A 13400-nucleotide genomic window follows, 5' to 3' on the forward strand; every position below is an offset into this window, starting at 1 on the left:
TGCACTTTGAATACCAGCAGCAGACTTCCCTGGTGAGCAGTAGCTTTACTACATTGATCTAATGAGCAACTAGAGTGCTACCATTCAGAATTTATGGAAAATGTGTGACACATCTGAATTAAGGGTGGGCGTAGTTCGCGAAGTAGCACTTCGCGAAGCTACGCAAAGTGAAGTTCGCACTACGCGAGCTACGCGTAGCACTTCGCGAACTGCGAAGTAACATGTTCGCACTGTGCAAGATGTTGTTTTCAATGATTGCACAGTGCGGACAAGCAACCGGCACTGTGCAATCATTGAAAATGGCATCTTGCACAGTGCGAGCTGTAGTTTTCTGCTGCTCGAGTAGATTTTTCCTCGAGCTGCAGCTTTCTCAACGCGAACTGGTAGTTTCTCATCGCGAGCGGTCGCGAGCATACGCGACCCCTCGCAATGAGAAACCTGACCTTCTCGCGTTGGGAATCTCGCCGGGAGGTTTATTTTCCATGCTCGCGATCGCAAACAAGGAAAAAGTCTCGCCAGGATGTCATTTTGCCATAGAATGTATGATTAGTGATGCAGAAGGAAAAATTAGGGCACATTTTGAGTGACTTCTCAAATCCTCTTCTATTTCATTAAAGAATTCTGACATGCAGACTGAAACATGCACTTTCAATACCAGCAGCAGACTTCCCTGGTGAGCAGTAGCTTTACTACAGTTATCTAATGAGCAACTAGAGTGCTAACATTCTGAATTTATGGCAAATGTGTGACACATCTGAATGCCTTCTTCATTGAATCAAAGTAAAAAACTGACAGTATGCCTACTGAGGAGACTGTAGTAAATGAGGAAATTAGGAAACTTCATAACAAGTCTCCCAAGATGGCCACCAGAGACAAAAGAGCACAAATGTAGCACAAATATCACAGAGATGTAGCCCAAGTATAGCCCAATGACAGAAATCCCAGAGTGTTTTAAAGAACAACTAGAGCACTAACAGTCTTACTTATGACAAAAGCATGGCACACCTGATGCCATCTTGATTGGAATAAAGTGGTAACACTTAAAACATTTAATTTGCAAAGGAACAAAATGAGGGGGTTCATTTTGCCATAGAAATTATGATTAGTGCTGCAGAAAGAAAGATTAGGGCACATTTTGACTTCTCAAATCCTCTTCCATTTCATTAAAAAATTCTGACATGCAGACTGAAACATGCACTTTGAATACCAGCAGCAGACTTCCCTGGTGAGCAGTAGCTTTACTACATTGATCTAATGAGCAACTAGAGTGCTACCATTCAGAATTTATGGAAAATGTGTGACACATCTGAATTAAGGGTGGGCGTAGTTCGCGAAGTAGCACTTCGCGAAGCTACGCAAAGTGAAGTTCGCACTACGCGAGCTACGCGTAGCACTTCGCGAACTGCGAAGTAACATGTTCGCACTGTGCAAGATGTTGTTTTCAATGATTGCACAGTGCGGACAAGCAACCGGCACTGTGCAATCATTGAAAATGGCATCTTGCACAGTGCGAGCTGTAGTTTTCTGCTGCTCGAGTAGATTTTTCCTCGAGCTGCAGCTTTCTCAACGCGAACTGGTAGTTTCTCATCGCGAGCGGTCGCGAGCATACGCGACCCCTCGCAATGAGAAACCTGACCTTCTCGCGTTGGGAATCTCGCCGGGAGGTTTATTTTCCATGCTCGCGATCGCAAACAAGGAAAAAGTCTCGCCAGGATGTCATTTTGCTTGCTCGCGGTCGCCAACTTGACGTTGAGGACCGCGAGCAAGCAAAAAATGACCGCAGCACTACGCAACACTACGCTACGCGTGTTCGCACTGTGCTACGTGCAGTTCGCGTAGCGCGAAGTAGCGCGAACTTCGCAAACTACGCGAGCGTAGCGTAGTGCTTCGCCCAGGCCTAATCTGAATGCCAACTTGATGGAATCAAAGTAAGCAAGCATTGAAAATGCAATAGGTCTCGCCCTCGTTTAAGTTAAGGCAAATCTGTTTGTAATTAGGTGGCTTTTAGCTTTGCTTGTATTAGAGTTTTTCAAACTTTCATGTACATACCATGCATATGTATGCATATATGTATATATGTATATGTATATGTTTGCATGCATTTATATTTATATAGATATGCAGATTATATTTATATGTTTATATATGTATATATATATATATATACACATACATATATATAAATGCAGATGCATATATATGCATATATATATGTGCATATGTGTGCATGTACAGAGAGGTAGAGAGGTAGAGGTGTATAGGTAGAGGTGTAGATGTAGAGAGGTAGAGGTAGAGAGTAGTAGAGAGAGAGGTAGAGAGTAGAGAACGAGTAATAGAGAGTAGAGAGTGAGTAGTAGAGAGTAGTAGAGAGTAGTAGAGAAAGTATCAGAGTGAGTAGTAGAGAGTAGTAGAGTGAGTAGTAGAGAGTGAGTAGTAGAGAGGGAGTATTAGAGAGTGAGTAGTAGAAAGTAGTAGAGAGTGAGTAGTAGAGTGAGTAGTAGAGAGTAGTAGAGAGTCATACTGAGTGAGTAGTAGAGAGTAGTAGAGAGTGAGAAGTAGAGAGTGAGTAGTAGAGAGTAGTAGAGAGTGAGTAGCAGAGAGAGAGTATTAGAGAGTAGTAGAGAGTGAGTAGCAGAGTCAGTAGTAGAGAGTAGTAGAGAGAGAGTAGTAGAGGGTGAGTAGTAGAGAGCAGTAGAGAGTGAGTAGTAGAGAGTAGTAGAGAGTGAGTAGTAGAGAGTAGTAGAGAGTGAGTAGTAGAGAGTGAGTAGTAGAGAGAGAGTAGTAGAGAGTAGTAGAGTAGTAGAGAGTGAGTAGTAGAGAGTGAGTAGTAGAGAGTAGTGGAGTAGTAGAGAGTGAGTAGTAGAGAGTGAGTAGTAGAGTGAGTACTAGAGAGTAGTAGAGAGCGAGTAGCAGAGAGCAAGTAGTAGAGAGTGTGTAGTAGAGAGTAGTAGAGAGTGAGTAGTAGAGAGAGAGTAGTAGAGAGTGAGAAGTATAGAGAGTAGTAGAGTAGTAGAGAGTGAGTAGTAGAGAGTAGTTGAGAGCGAGTAGTAGAGAATGAGTAGTGGAGAGTGAGCAGTAGAGAGTAGTAGAGAGTGAGTAGTAGAGAGTGAGTAGTAGAGAATGAGTAGTACAGAGTGAGTAGTAGAGAGTAGTAGAGTGAGTAGTAAAGAGTAGTAGAGTGAGTATTAGAGAGTGAGTAGTAGAGAGAGAGTGAGTAGTAGAGTAGTAGAGAGTGAGTTGTAGAGAGTAGGAGAGAGTAGTAGAGAGAGTAGTAGAGAATAGTAGAGAGTGAGTAGTAGAGCGAGTAGTAGAGAGTAGTAGAGTAGTAGAGAGTGAGTAGTAAAGAGTGAGTAGTAGAGAGCGAGTAGTAGAGAGCAAGTAGTGGAGAGTGAGTAGTAGAGAGCGAGTAGTAGAGAGTGAGTAGTAGAGAGTGAATAGTAGAGTGTGAGTAGTAGAGAGAGAGTAGTAGAGAGTGAGTAGTAGAGAGTAGTAGAGTGAGTAGTAGAGAGTGAGTAGTAGAGAGTAGTAGAGAGAGAGTAGTAGAGAGTGAGTAGTAGAGAGAGAGTAGTAGAGTAGTAGAGAGTGAGTGGTAGAGAGCAGCAGAGAGTAGTAGAGTGAGTAGTAGAGAGTAGTAGAGAGTGAGTAGTAGAGAGTGACTAGTAGAGAGTAGTAGTAGAGAGTAGTATAGAGAGAGAGTAGTAGAGAGTGAGTAGTAGAGAGTAGTAGCGAGTGAGTAGTAGAGAGTAGTAGAGAGTGTGTAGTAGAGTAGTAGAGAGTGAGTGGTAGAGAGTAGTAGAACGTAGTAGAGTGAGTAGTAGAGAGTGAGTAGTAGAGAGTGAATAGTAGAGAGTAGTAGAGAGTGAGTAGTAGAGAGAGTAGTAGTAGACAGTGAGTAGTAGAGAGTAGTAGAGCATGAGTAGTAGAGAGTGAGTAGTAGAGAGTAGTAGTGAGTGAGTAGTAGAGAGTGAGTAGTAGAGTAGTTGAGAGTGAGTAGTTGAGAGTGAGTAGTAGAGAGTGAGTAGTAGAGAGTAGTAGAGTAATAGAGAGTGAGTAGTAGAGAGTTGTAGAGAGTGAGTAGTAGAGAGTGAGTAGTAGAGAGTGAGTAGTAGATAGTAGTAGAGAGTCAGTAGTAGAGTAGTAGAGAGTAGTCAGTCAGTGTCAGTCAGTGTCAGTCAGTCAACCAGTGTCAGTCAATCAGTGTCAGTCAGTGTCAGTCAATCAGTGTCAATCAGTGTCAGTCAGTGTCAGTCAGTCAGTCAGTGTCAGTCAATCAGGGTCAGTCAGTGTCAGTCAGTCAGTGTCAGTCAGTCAGTGTCAGCTAGAGCAGCTCTGCTGACCTGGTTCTCTGGCTCTAAAGCAGCTCTGCTGACCTGGTTCTCTCTCTCTAAAGCAGCTCTGCTGACCTGGTTTCTCTGGCTCTACAGCAGGTCTGCCGACCTGGTTCTCTGGCTCTAGAGCAGCTCTGCTGACCTAGTTCTTATGCTACAGAGCAGCTCTGCTGATCTAGTTCTCTGGCTCTACAACAGCTCTGCTGACCTGGTTCTCTGGCTCTAAAGCAGCTCCGCTGACCCAGTTCAATGGCTCTGAAGCAGTTCTGCTGACATGGTTCTCTGGCTCTAGAGCAGCTCTGCTGAACTGGTTCTCTCCCTCTAAAGCAGCTCTACTGACCTGGTTTCTCTGGCTCTGTAGCAGCTCTGCAGACCTGGTTCTCTGTCTCTAGAGCAGCACTGTTGACCTGGTTCTTAGGCTCTAGAGCAGCTCTACTGACCTGGTTCTCTGGCTCTAAAGCAGCTCTGCTGACCTGGTTCTATGGCTCTAAAGCAGCACTGCTGATTTGGTTCTCTGGCTCTAGAGTAGCTCTGCTGACCTGGTTGTCTGTCTCTAAAGCAGCTCTGCTAACCTGGTTCTCTCCCTCTAAAGCAGCTCTGCTGACCTGGTTTCTCTGGCTCTACAGCAGCTCTGCTGACCTGGTTCTCTGGCTCTAGAGCAGCTCTGCTGACCTAGTTCTTAGGCTCTAGAGCAGCTCTGCTGACCTGGTTCTCTGGCTCTACAGCGGCTCTGCTGACCTGGTTTTCTGCACTCACGATGCACGCACCCGACTTCGCGGAAATATATTTAAAAATAATATAAGTTTATTATAAGTACAAATATATTATTTTGATGAATATCTTACATAATCTCTTGCCTTAATATGTATATTAAAGACACATACATATCATTTTGGAGCATAATTTTTTTTTGCGGGAGTCGCGCACCCAGCACGCCCCAGCATGTATATGATGTCACGCGGGACCCGCAACCGCGCAAACATCTCGTACTGTAATGCGCATGTGTCCCGAATGCGCGGGAGCAGGAGTCGCAGACTGGTCGCATACCAATCGCGCATATCACGTGATATTAAATGTATATGATGTAACTGAAAAACACGCAGCCGTCGCACACCATACGCGGATCCTTCATGACTTTTCTAAAATGGCGGCTAGAATGCGCGCACCCACCGTGATGTGTACACTTTGAGTGCGCGACTCCGAAAATAATATAAATATATTAAAATAAATAATGAAAACAAGAAAATTAATCAATATTTCAGTTTTAATTAAAAAACATTTTTTTTGCAATTTTCAGAAAAATATATAATGTTATTTAATGAATAAAATATTTATAAATAAACAGTTAAAAAACTAGAAATTCAGTACAAAAAAATAGATATAACAACTATCACACTTAAAAGTTAGCATTTAAAAAACGTTTGAAATTCACTGAAAAAAAACATAGGTTTCAGAGACGTTATAGTTAGAAATTAGCATTTAAAAAACCTTAGAAATTCACAGAAAAACCATAGGTTTCAGGGGTATAATAGTTAGCTGCCCATTTCACTCATACAAACCATAGAAATTCCTCCGTTATAGTTAGTTCTGCTAACTGTAACTCACGCGCCCGCAATGCACTGCTGATGATGTCACATATTGCATCATTCATGACATGGTATTCATTCATTTATATGTGATAAAGAATGGATTTTTCTGAATGTTGTTAAACCCTAGATGGCCTCAATATACGGGGTTCCCAAAATCCACAAGGACATCACGAATCCGCCGTATAGGCCCATTGTGACCACTATTGGATCAGCCACTGAGGCATTATCCAAATATGTTGATGCCATTTTGCGTCCGCATGTACCCAAAATAAGATCCTATATAAGGGACACGACGGACATCATAAATAAAATTGAACGGACCGAATTCAACCAGGCGATACAGCTCTTAGTCACGATGGACATAGAGGCCCTGTACAGCAATATCCCGCAAGCAGCCGCATTAGAAGCCGTGAGATGGTTCATTGAGACTTATGACATAAATTGTCCGGCCCACTTTATACTGGATTGCTTAGACATTATACTCCAAGAAAACACTTTTGGATTTAATGGGTCTTTATATCAGCAAACCCAGGGAGTAAGCATGGGGGCTTCATGTGCCCCAACAGTAGCAAACATTTTCATGGCGCACTACGAGCATAAATTCATTTATAATGAGGTGGCACCCTTCAGTGAATCTATTACCAGTTGGTCTAGATTCATAGACGATGTTTTTTACATCTGGAATGGGACGGAGGACGATTTAGCGGAATTCACCTCATGGCTAAATCTTTGTGATGTAAACATCCGCTTCGTGGCTGTCAGCAGTAAATGCGAAGTCGAATTTCTCGACGTAATTATTAAATCAAATGGGCAACAACTTTTGGTGGATTTATTCACTAAACCCACGGCACGGAATACTTTATTGCACTTCTCTAGCTATCATCCCAGAACACAAAAAACAACCATCCCATTTGGTCAGTTTCTTCGCCTCCGAAGGAATTGCACTAACCTAATAGATTATGATAGGCAGTCAGAAATCATGAAAGCTAAATTTATAGCAAGAGGCTACCCTAAGAGATTAGTGCGAGATTCCTTCAAAAGAGCGCGATATTACGATCGCCAATGTCTACTGAATAAAAAAGCACCCAAGGAGCAAAATCGACTGGTTATGATCATGCGGCATTCAACTATGAATGAGTCGGTACGCCAGATCATTAACTCAAACTGGCACATTCTCAATGCTACAAGAAATGAATTAAATTCCTTATCAAAGCCTATGTTTGCATATCGGAAAAATAAGAACTTAAAAGATCTAATAGGGGAGGAGCCAAGATGGCGATCGGGACGGCAGCGTAGGCTCCCGGCTCCGTGAACCTCCACATCCCGCACAGATATCCTGCATGAGATCCTTAGCCTGCACTACATGCCCGTGTTGGTGGTTGAGAGCGGCGACCGATCGTGTGATTCTGAAGTTTCTGGCGGCGGTACCGCCGGAGAAATGTCCATTTGAAGTTTGCGGCCTGTGCAACCCTGGAACCGGGACCTCGGGTTGACGACATGGCCGGGTAGCAGTTCAATAACAGCGGCCATTGGTGACTGGGTGGAGTCGGAATACCGGAGCGGTGCGAATATTGGCCTGAATTTCGCTGTGGTCATTCCTGCCACTGAGCGTAGCGGAACGAGTGCATGCCCGAGGTGGTAATTCCAGGATTCTTCGGTGATTGCCTGAGCCCTCGCCAGTGAGCTGCTCGGACGCTGCCTGTAACTCGTCCCGATTTTTGCGGGCTACTCCCGAATTTTCGCGGGTACTGGTGCAGGGTGAGGATGGCTGTTACCTGTGACCACACACTGGACACATATTTTGCCTGCCCCCGGAACCCTGTTTGCAGTGACATGGAACTGGATGCGCTTGTGCCTGAGTCCCGGTCCCAATCTGGGGTGGAACTACCCTGCGGCCATATTGATAGGATGGAGTCTATCATCCTGTATACTGGGTCTCAGCAAGATTGGGAGTGTGTGGCGAAGAGGAGCGTAGCGGAGCGGGCGCGGGGAGCTGTGCTGGGGTACGGCGACCTTCTCGAAGCTCTCGGTGCCCTTCATTCCACCCTGGTTCACGGCGCCCGGGTATTGGGGAGAAAGCTTGATGGTATCGCGTCAGCGTCGGAGCAGTTGCGATCTGCCTGTCCCCCGGTACACAAGCATTTGTTTCACTTTACACAGGAGGAAAGTGTCGTGGCCGCCCCTGTGAATAAGGGAAAGCTGGAAACTTCGGACAATGTGGCAGCGTGTGATCGGCTGGCTGTGGGTTTGGTCTGTTCCGGAGGTTTTGGATTTGAGCAGAAGGTGGTGACTTTGTCCCGCGCACGGCCTCCGGCGACCCAGGCAATATTCAAGCAACGGTCGCCTGCTCTGGCTGGTTCCTCCTTCCTGGACCTTGTGTGCAACGCATGTCCTGGGGCAGTACCGGGAAAGATGATCCTCCAGGATGATGACTGTGTTGGTATTCAGCGATGTCCACACTACATGTGTGTGTCGCTTTCTGGTCTTTTTTGGACGCTCCTCTTCCTCGTCACATTAGACATGGCAATGGGTCGAGGGGTATGCATTGGTGGATTCGCAAAGAGAGGCCAAGGATAAGGCTGATCCTTCAGAGGTTGTCATTTAATAGGCGGGCGGGCGCGGGGGATGCGTGCTCTCACGGCATAACTAATAGTGTAGTAGGTGAATAATGCTCCCCATTTCTCTTTGACATGGTCGATTTTTGTTGTTTACTGTTTACCTTGGGGAGGAACATATTGTGCGGGAGGGAGAAGCCGGGGGCATGTTTGAAGGCCCTCCTCCAGTTTATTAATAATCTCTCCATTTCCCCGTCAGGTGGGGTTTCCTTTCTTTCTCCTTTTTCTCTGTTTCTTCTATATTTCGGGTCTGGTTCTGGGGCAACAGGCACACTGCTGGGGGGGGAGCCGTAGTCATTTGCAGGGGTGCAGGGTGGGGGGTTGGGGGAGGGGATTTTTTAGTTTTTTACCTTGTTTCTATGGCCTCCTTTTTCTTCTCTTATCCTTCTTTGTCTTTTCTTTTCTGGGGTCAGTACGGTAGGTTTCCTTCGCTGTCAATTACTGCTTTTTCATCTGTGCCTCAATTTCCGTGGTGTTTTCTGGGTCTTAGGGCAGGGGACTGCAGGCGCAATTGCTCGTGATATTCCTCCACATCCTGAACCTCCTGTTTCAGCGCCATTGACTTGCTCGATTGCTGTTTATTGTTGACGTTTACTATTCTGCCTGCCATTTTTCGCTCCTGGGAAATTGTTTGGCACCTGACCCTTCCATCCTCTATTATAAAATGAAAACCTTTTATATCCTGGTTTCCTGCTAGTGCTGTTCAGTGGCCAAGAGTATACTAGCATGGAGAATCTGCTCCCCGAGGTGCTGCATGTGATTAAAATTTGCTTTCTGTTACTCTAACTGCTTAGCGGCCGGCCCCGGGGGTTGTAGGCCCATACTTGTCTTTGGTTGAAATGTCAATAAAGGTTTAAAAAAAAAAAAAAAAAAAAAAAAAAAGATCTAATAACAAGGTCACGAATGCAAAAGAGTAGGCCCACCTCCGTTCAAACCACCATTGGAGGGTTATCTGCCATCAAAGGGAACTTTAGATGTATGTCGTGCCTTGCTTGTAATTCTGCATTAGAGGTAAAACAATACTCCATAAATGGAGTCAAGATAGAACTGCAAAGTTTGACGAACTGCAAAACCACCAATATAGTTTACGCAGTGCTATGTCCCTGCAACAAAACTTATGTGGGCGAGACGTCCAGGTCCATGGCAACTCGCCTAACAGAACACAGATCTGCAATCAAAACAAGAAAAGTACAAGCGCCCCTAGTGCAACACTTTATTGATTTCAATCATACCATTGAGGATATCCGATGGTTGATCTTAGAGAAAGTCAATATTTGCGGACCTCAAGGAATGGAGATCCGCAAGAGGAGAGAGGTGTATTGGATATTCTCTCTGGACACATACAAGAAAGGTTTGAACAACGAGATTCCGTGGAGCCAAGCCATTCGCTATAACACTTGACATTTTCTCTTGACACTGAAAAGTAAAAAGTATAATCTTCTTACCTTGCTTTATGTCAGGGTTCCATTACCCCCCTTAAAATCGGTAAATTGAATCTAATATTAAATAGCTAAACTAGGATTCACAAAAAGGGCATATACTGTCAAGCACATAAACTTTGAAATGATGTGTCATTAGGTATTGCTGGACACACGTGTTCTCTTCTTTTGGCATTCATGTGCAGGGTTGGAATTTTAACAATATCTTTCCAACCACCGGGACACTAGTGGCAGTGTTTCTGTCCTTTGCCTCTTTGGATGCAAATATCAAATACACCTTTAAATACGAAAAGGTTAGACAACAGGTAGGGCAGTGTATATACCTTTAAAACACAAGAGAACTAGCCCCTCAACCCCTGAGGCATGCTATTGGATCTGGTAAAATCAGGTGGACAAAATCTGACCAATAAAGAAAGGGCTTAGAGGATATATTAGGCTCTCCAATGGCCAGCCTTGTTTGTTCTTCGATGCCAGAATTCTAACCTAGAAGGAAGAAAAATGAACAGGACCGGGTGAGTAGGGGCGCATTATATGATTAAGCTAATACAGTAGGAAATCTCTCTTAACTCTGCTGCAGCTAAAAGTGGAAATTACACACACTCTCTTTCAGATAGCATGACGACATTCTGGGGAAACAAGCGCTTCGGTCACATGCTTTAATACTGGCGAGAAAGGTCAACCAACGGACGTTCGAACTGCGCTAGCATTTTTCAGTGAGTAAAAAAGTAGTACATAAAGTGAGAGTCACTAAAGCCTAGTTAGGCTGAGAATGTCATAAAGGATAGGCCTTTAGATGTGTTGTCTGCATTTCTGAAAAAAGTGAGTTTGCATCTGCGCGCCCGCAGTTTGAAGTGATTGTGAACCCATGGTGATCTGAACCATGCGAGTATTTATGAATAAGTTAGAATATGTTTAAAAATATTACATCGACTTAGAGAGATATTATGGGATATAAACTTACAAAGGAGGAAGATCAAAAAATCACTGCTGCTTCATTTCCCATTAATTCAGAAATGTACTGACCAACCGGGAAAAAGATTCCTCAAAAGTCAAGCTGCACTGTGAAAAAAGTGAGCTCGAGGCTGCACACCTGTAGTCTGGGGGAATTTGGAACCCACGATTTTACGAATCACGCACACACTTGCGAGTAAGTTGAGCATAACATTGTATCCACCCGGAGATTTATCATGGGTCTCAAACCTAGAAAGGGTGAAAGAAAAAACATTGGCTATGTTTATTTTTCTATTGCTTTAGAATCGTACTGACCTACGCTTTTAGAAGTCTCTCAACAGTCAAGCTGGTAAAGGGCGTATGATAAAGACGTAGGAGCCCACGAGTAAGTATACAAGCACCTCAGCTAGATAAGCAACCTAATCAGTAAGCATGACAGCTCTTCAATACTGGCAGGTAGTCTCTATAATTTCCGCCTTTAATTGTTGTTTGCCTTAGATTCACCAAAATTGTCCGTGTTCTCCAGTAAGCCGAGTCGGAGTACAGCCCATTACGGAGATAGCCACCCATGAAAATAGATGACTAGATATCGTAAAGAAAAGAAATAGGGAAGGTTTTAATTCACCCCTTCTTGGAATTTGGAATCTGAAAATCAAGGTAACATTAGTAGCACGTTAATATGGCTACATAGAAAACGAGGAAATAGATAACAAAATTATCCCATTTGTGTAGATAGTTGCTTGACTTGATTTAATACCAAATTTAGGTTTAGTCAACATAACGGGCTGATTTCTCCACATGCTGGAAATAACAATGATGAGTTATTACCTATGTATGCAACATTACTTTAGTTGCAACCTAAATTATGTGTAAATAAAAACGATATGGCAGATAGGAGATGACATTATTGTCTACATCTGTGAACACAATTGATATCATTTCCCTAGACTCAAATCATGCTCTCTAAAGTTTTCCCCTACAGATTTCATAATGAGGCACATAGGTCTATGTATATAGAACAGATTGGAGATGGATTATGTTTGTTTGTTTTTGTAAATAATATGTGTAGATATATAGATGTAAATAGAAATGTATAGATGAATAGAAGTCACACATGTATATGAGTATATGTCCAAAAAAGTTTGTCAATAATCATAAATGTGCACTTGATCTATCTGGTATGTGCAAGCGATTATAGTTTATGTTTCTTTTACCATAGGATTTAAGAAATTATGGCCACCTGAGGAAGGCTGAACGCCGAAACGCGCGTAGATTTAACAAAAGCCATAATTGATATTTGCTCTCTATCTCTGTTGTATGTAAATATGGAATGTAAATACGATTGTCCAACTGAATATGAAATGATACAGCATTGAGGATAAGAAATGTCTATATAGAAAGACCCAAAGAAATGAGAAAAATGAAATGATTCTCTATTGTATAAATCAAAAAATATTTAAATAGTAAGAAATAAAGAAGTTCAATGAAAATGTGGTCTTTTCAATAGTCCTGTTGGATCAATGGGGGCAGGCATAATAATCACTTGTACATTACCTGGTCTTTTATAAACTGTTTCCTATATTTTTGTTCACAAATTGTTCTGAATCTTAACATATCTTTATGCCTAATATTCCCTTTCAGTATATTGACGCGCTCACGTCACCCAAAATGTACATTGTCAACATTTCTGCATAATTTGGCTCTGTTCCCCAAAAAATCTAACTATAGCACTTAGAGACCACAGCAATTGAAGAATACACGCTATGTGACGTTAGCTAAAATCACGTACAATGCAAATACATTGGCAAACACAGCTACACCTCTTTCAGGCTGCAAAGATCCCTCTTGCGCGTCCCAGGTTTTGACATGTATACTTGCACAGGACCAGAATGCGTCCGGGAACCTCCCCAGTCCCCATGTAAGGCTGACAGCCCCAGCATGGACTTCCCGTCCCTCTGCCGAGAGGGGGAGACTTTGTGACAGATAGCAGCGAAAGCAGCCGCGGACAGTAGGTGCCTTTGGTGCTTGGGTTGGTTGTTCGTCAGTCCGCCTGCGGCAACACAACGCGCGGCCGCTGGGGGCGCTAGCCTAGCGCTACATGCCTGTTGAGCCGCCTGCAGGGAAAGGGAAAAGTATGAATAATGTACCCACTGCGGCTCACAGTGACAGGGCCAACGCTTCAAAGCAAAGCCCCGCCGGCTCCCACTCCCTCCCTCCAGAAAACAGGGCGATTCCCTTGGGGATTCCGCCAACTGCAACGTGCTTACATGCTGCGGCGTGGCGAGGATGCTATTGACCATATGCAGGAAAGAGACGGGTACCCACCACTGTAGTCCCTAATAAAATATAACCGTATTTGGGTCTAACCCAAAGACTTGTGCAACGTGTGCACGGATAACAAATAAAGCAACGTCAATTGTGAGATAAACACTGTTTTGCCACATACCAAAAGACCCCCACAGCACCTCGCGGCGTTTC

Source organism: Triturus cristatus, chromosome 1_2, assembly GCF_964204655.1.
Source record: "Triturus cristatus chromosome 1_2, aTriCri1.1, whole genome shotgun sequence".
Taxonomy (NCBI): Eukaryota; Metazoa; Chordata; class Amphibia; order Caudata; family Salamandridae; genus Triturus; species Triturus cristatus.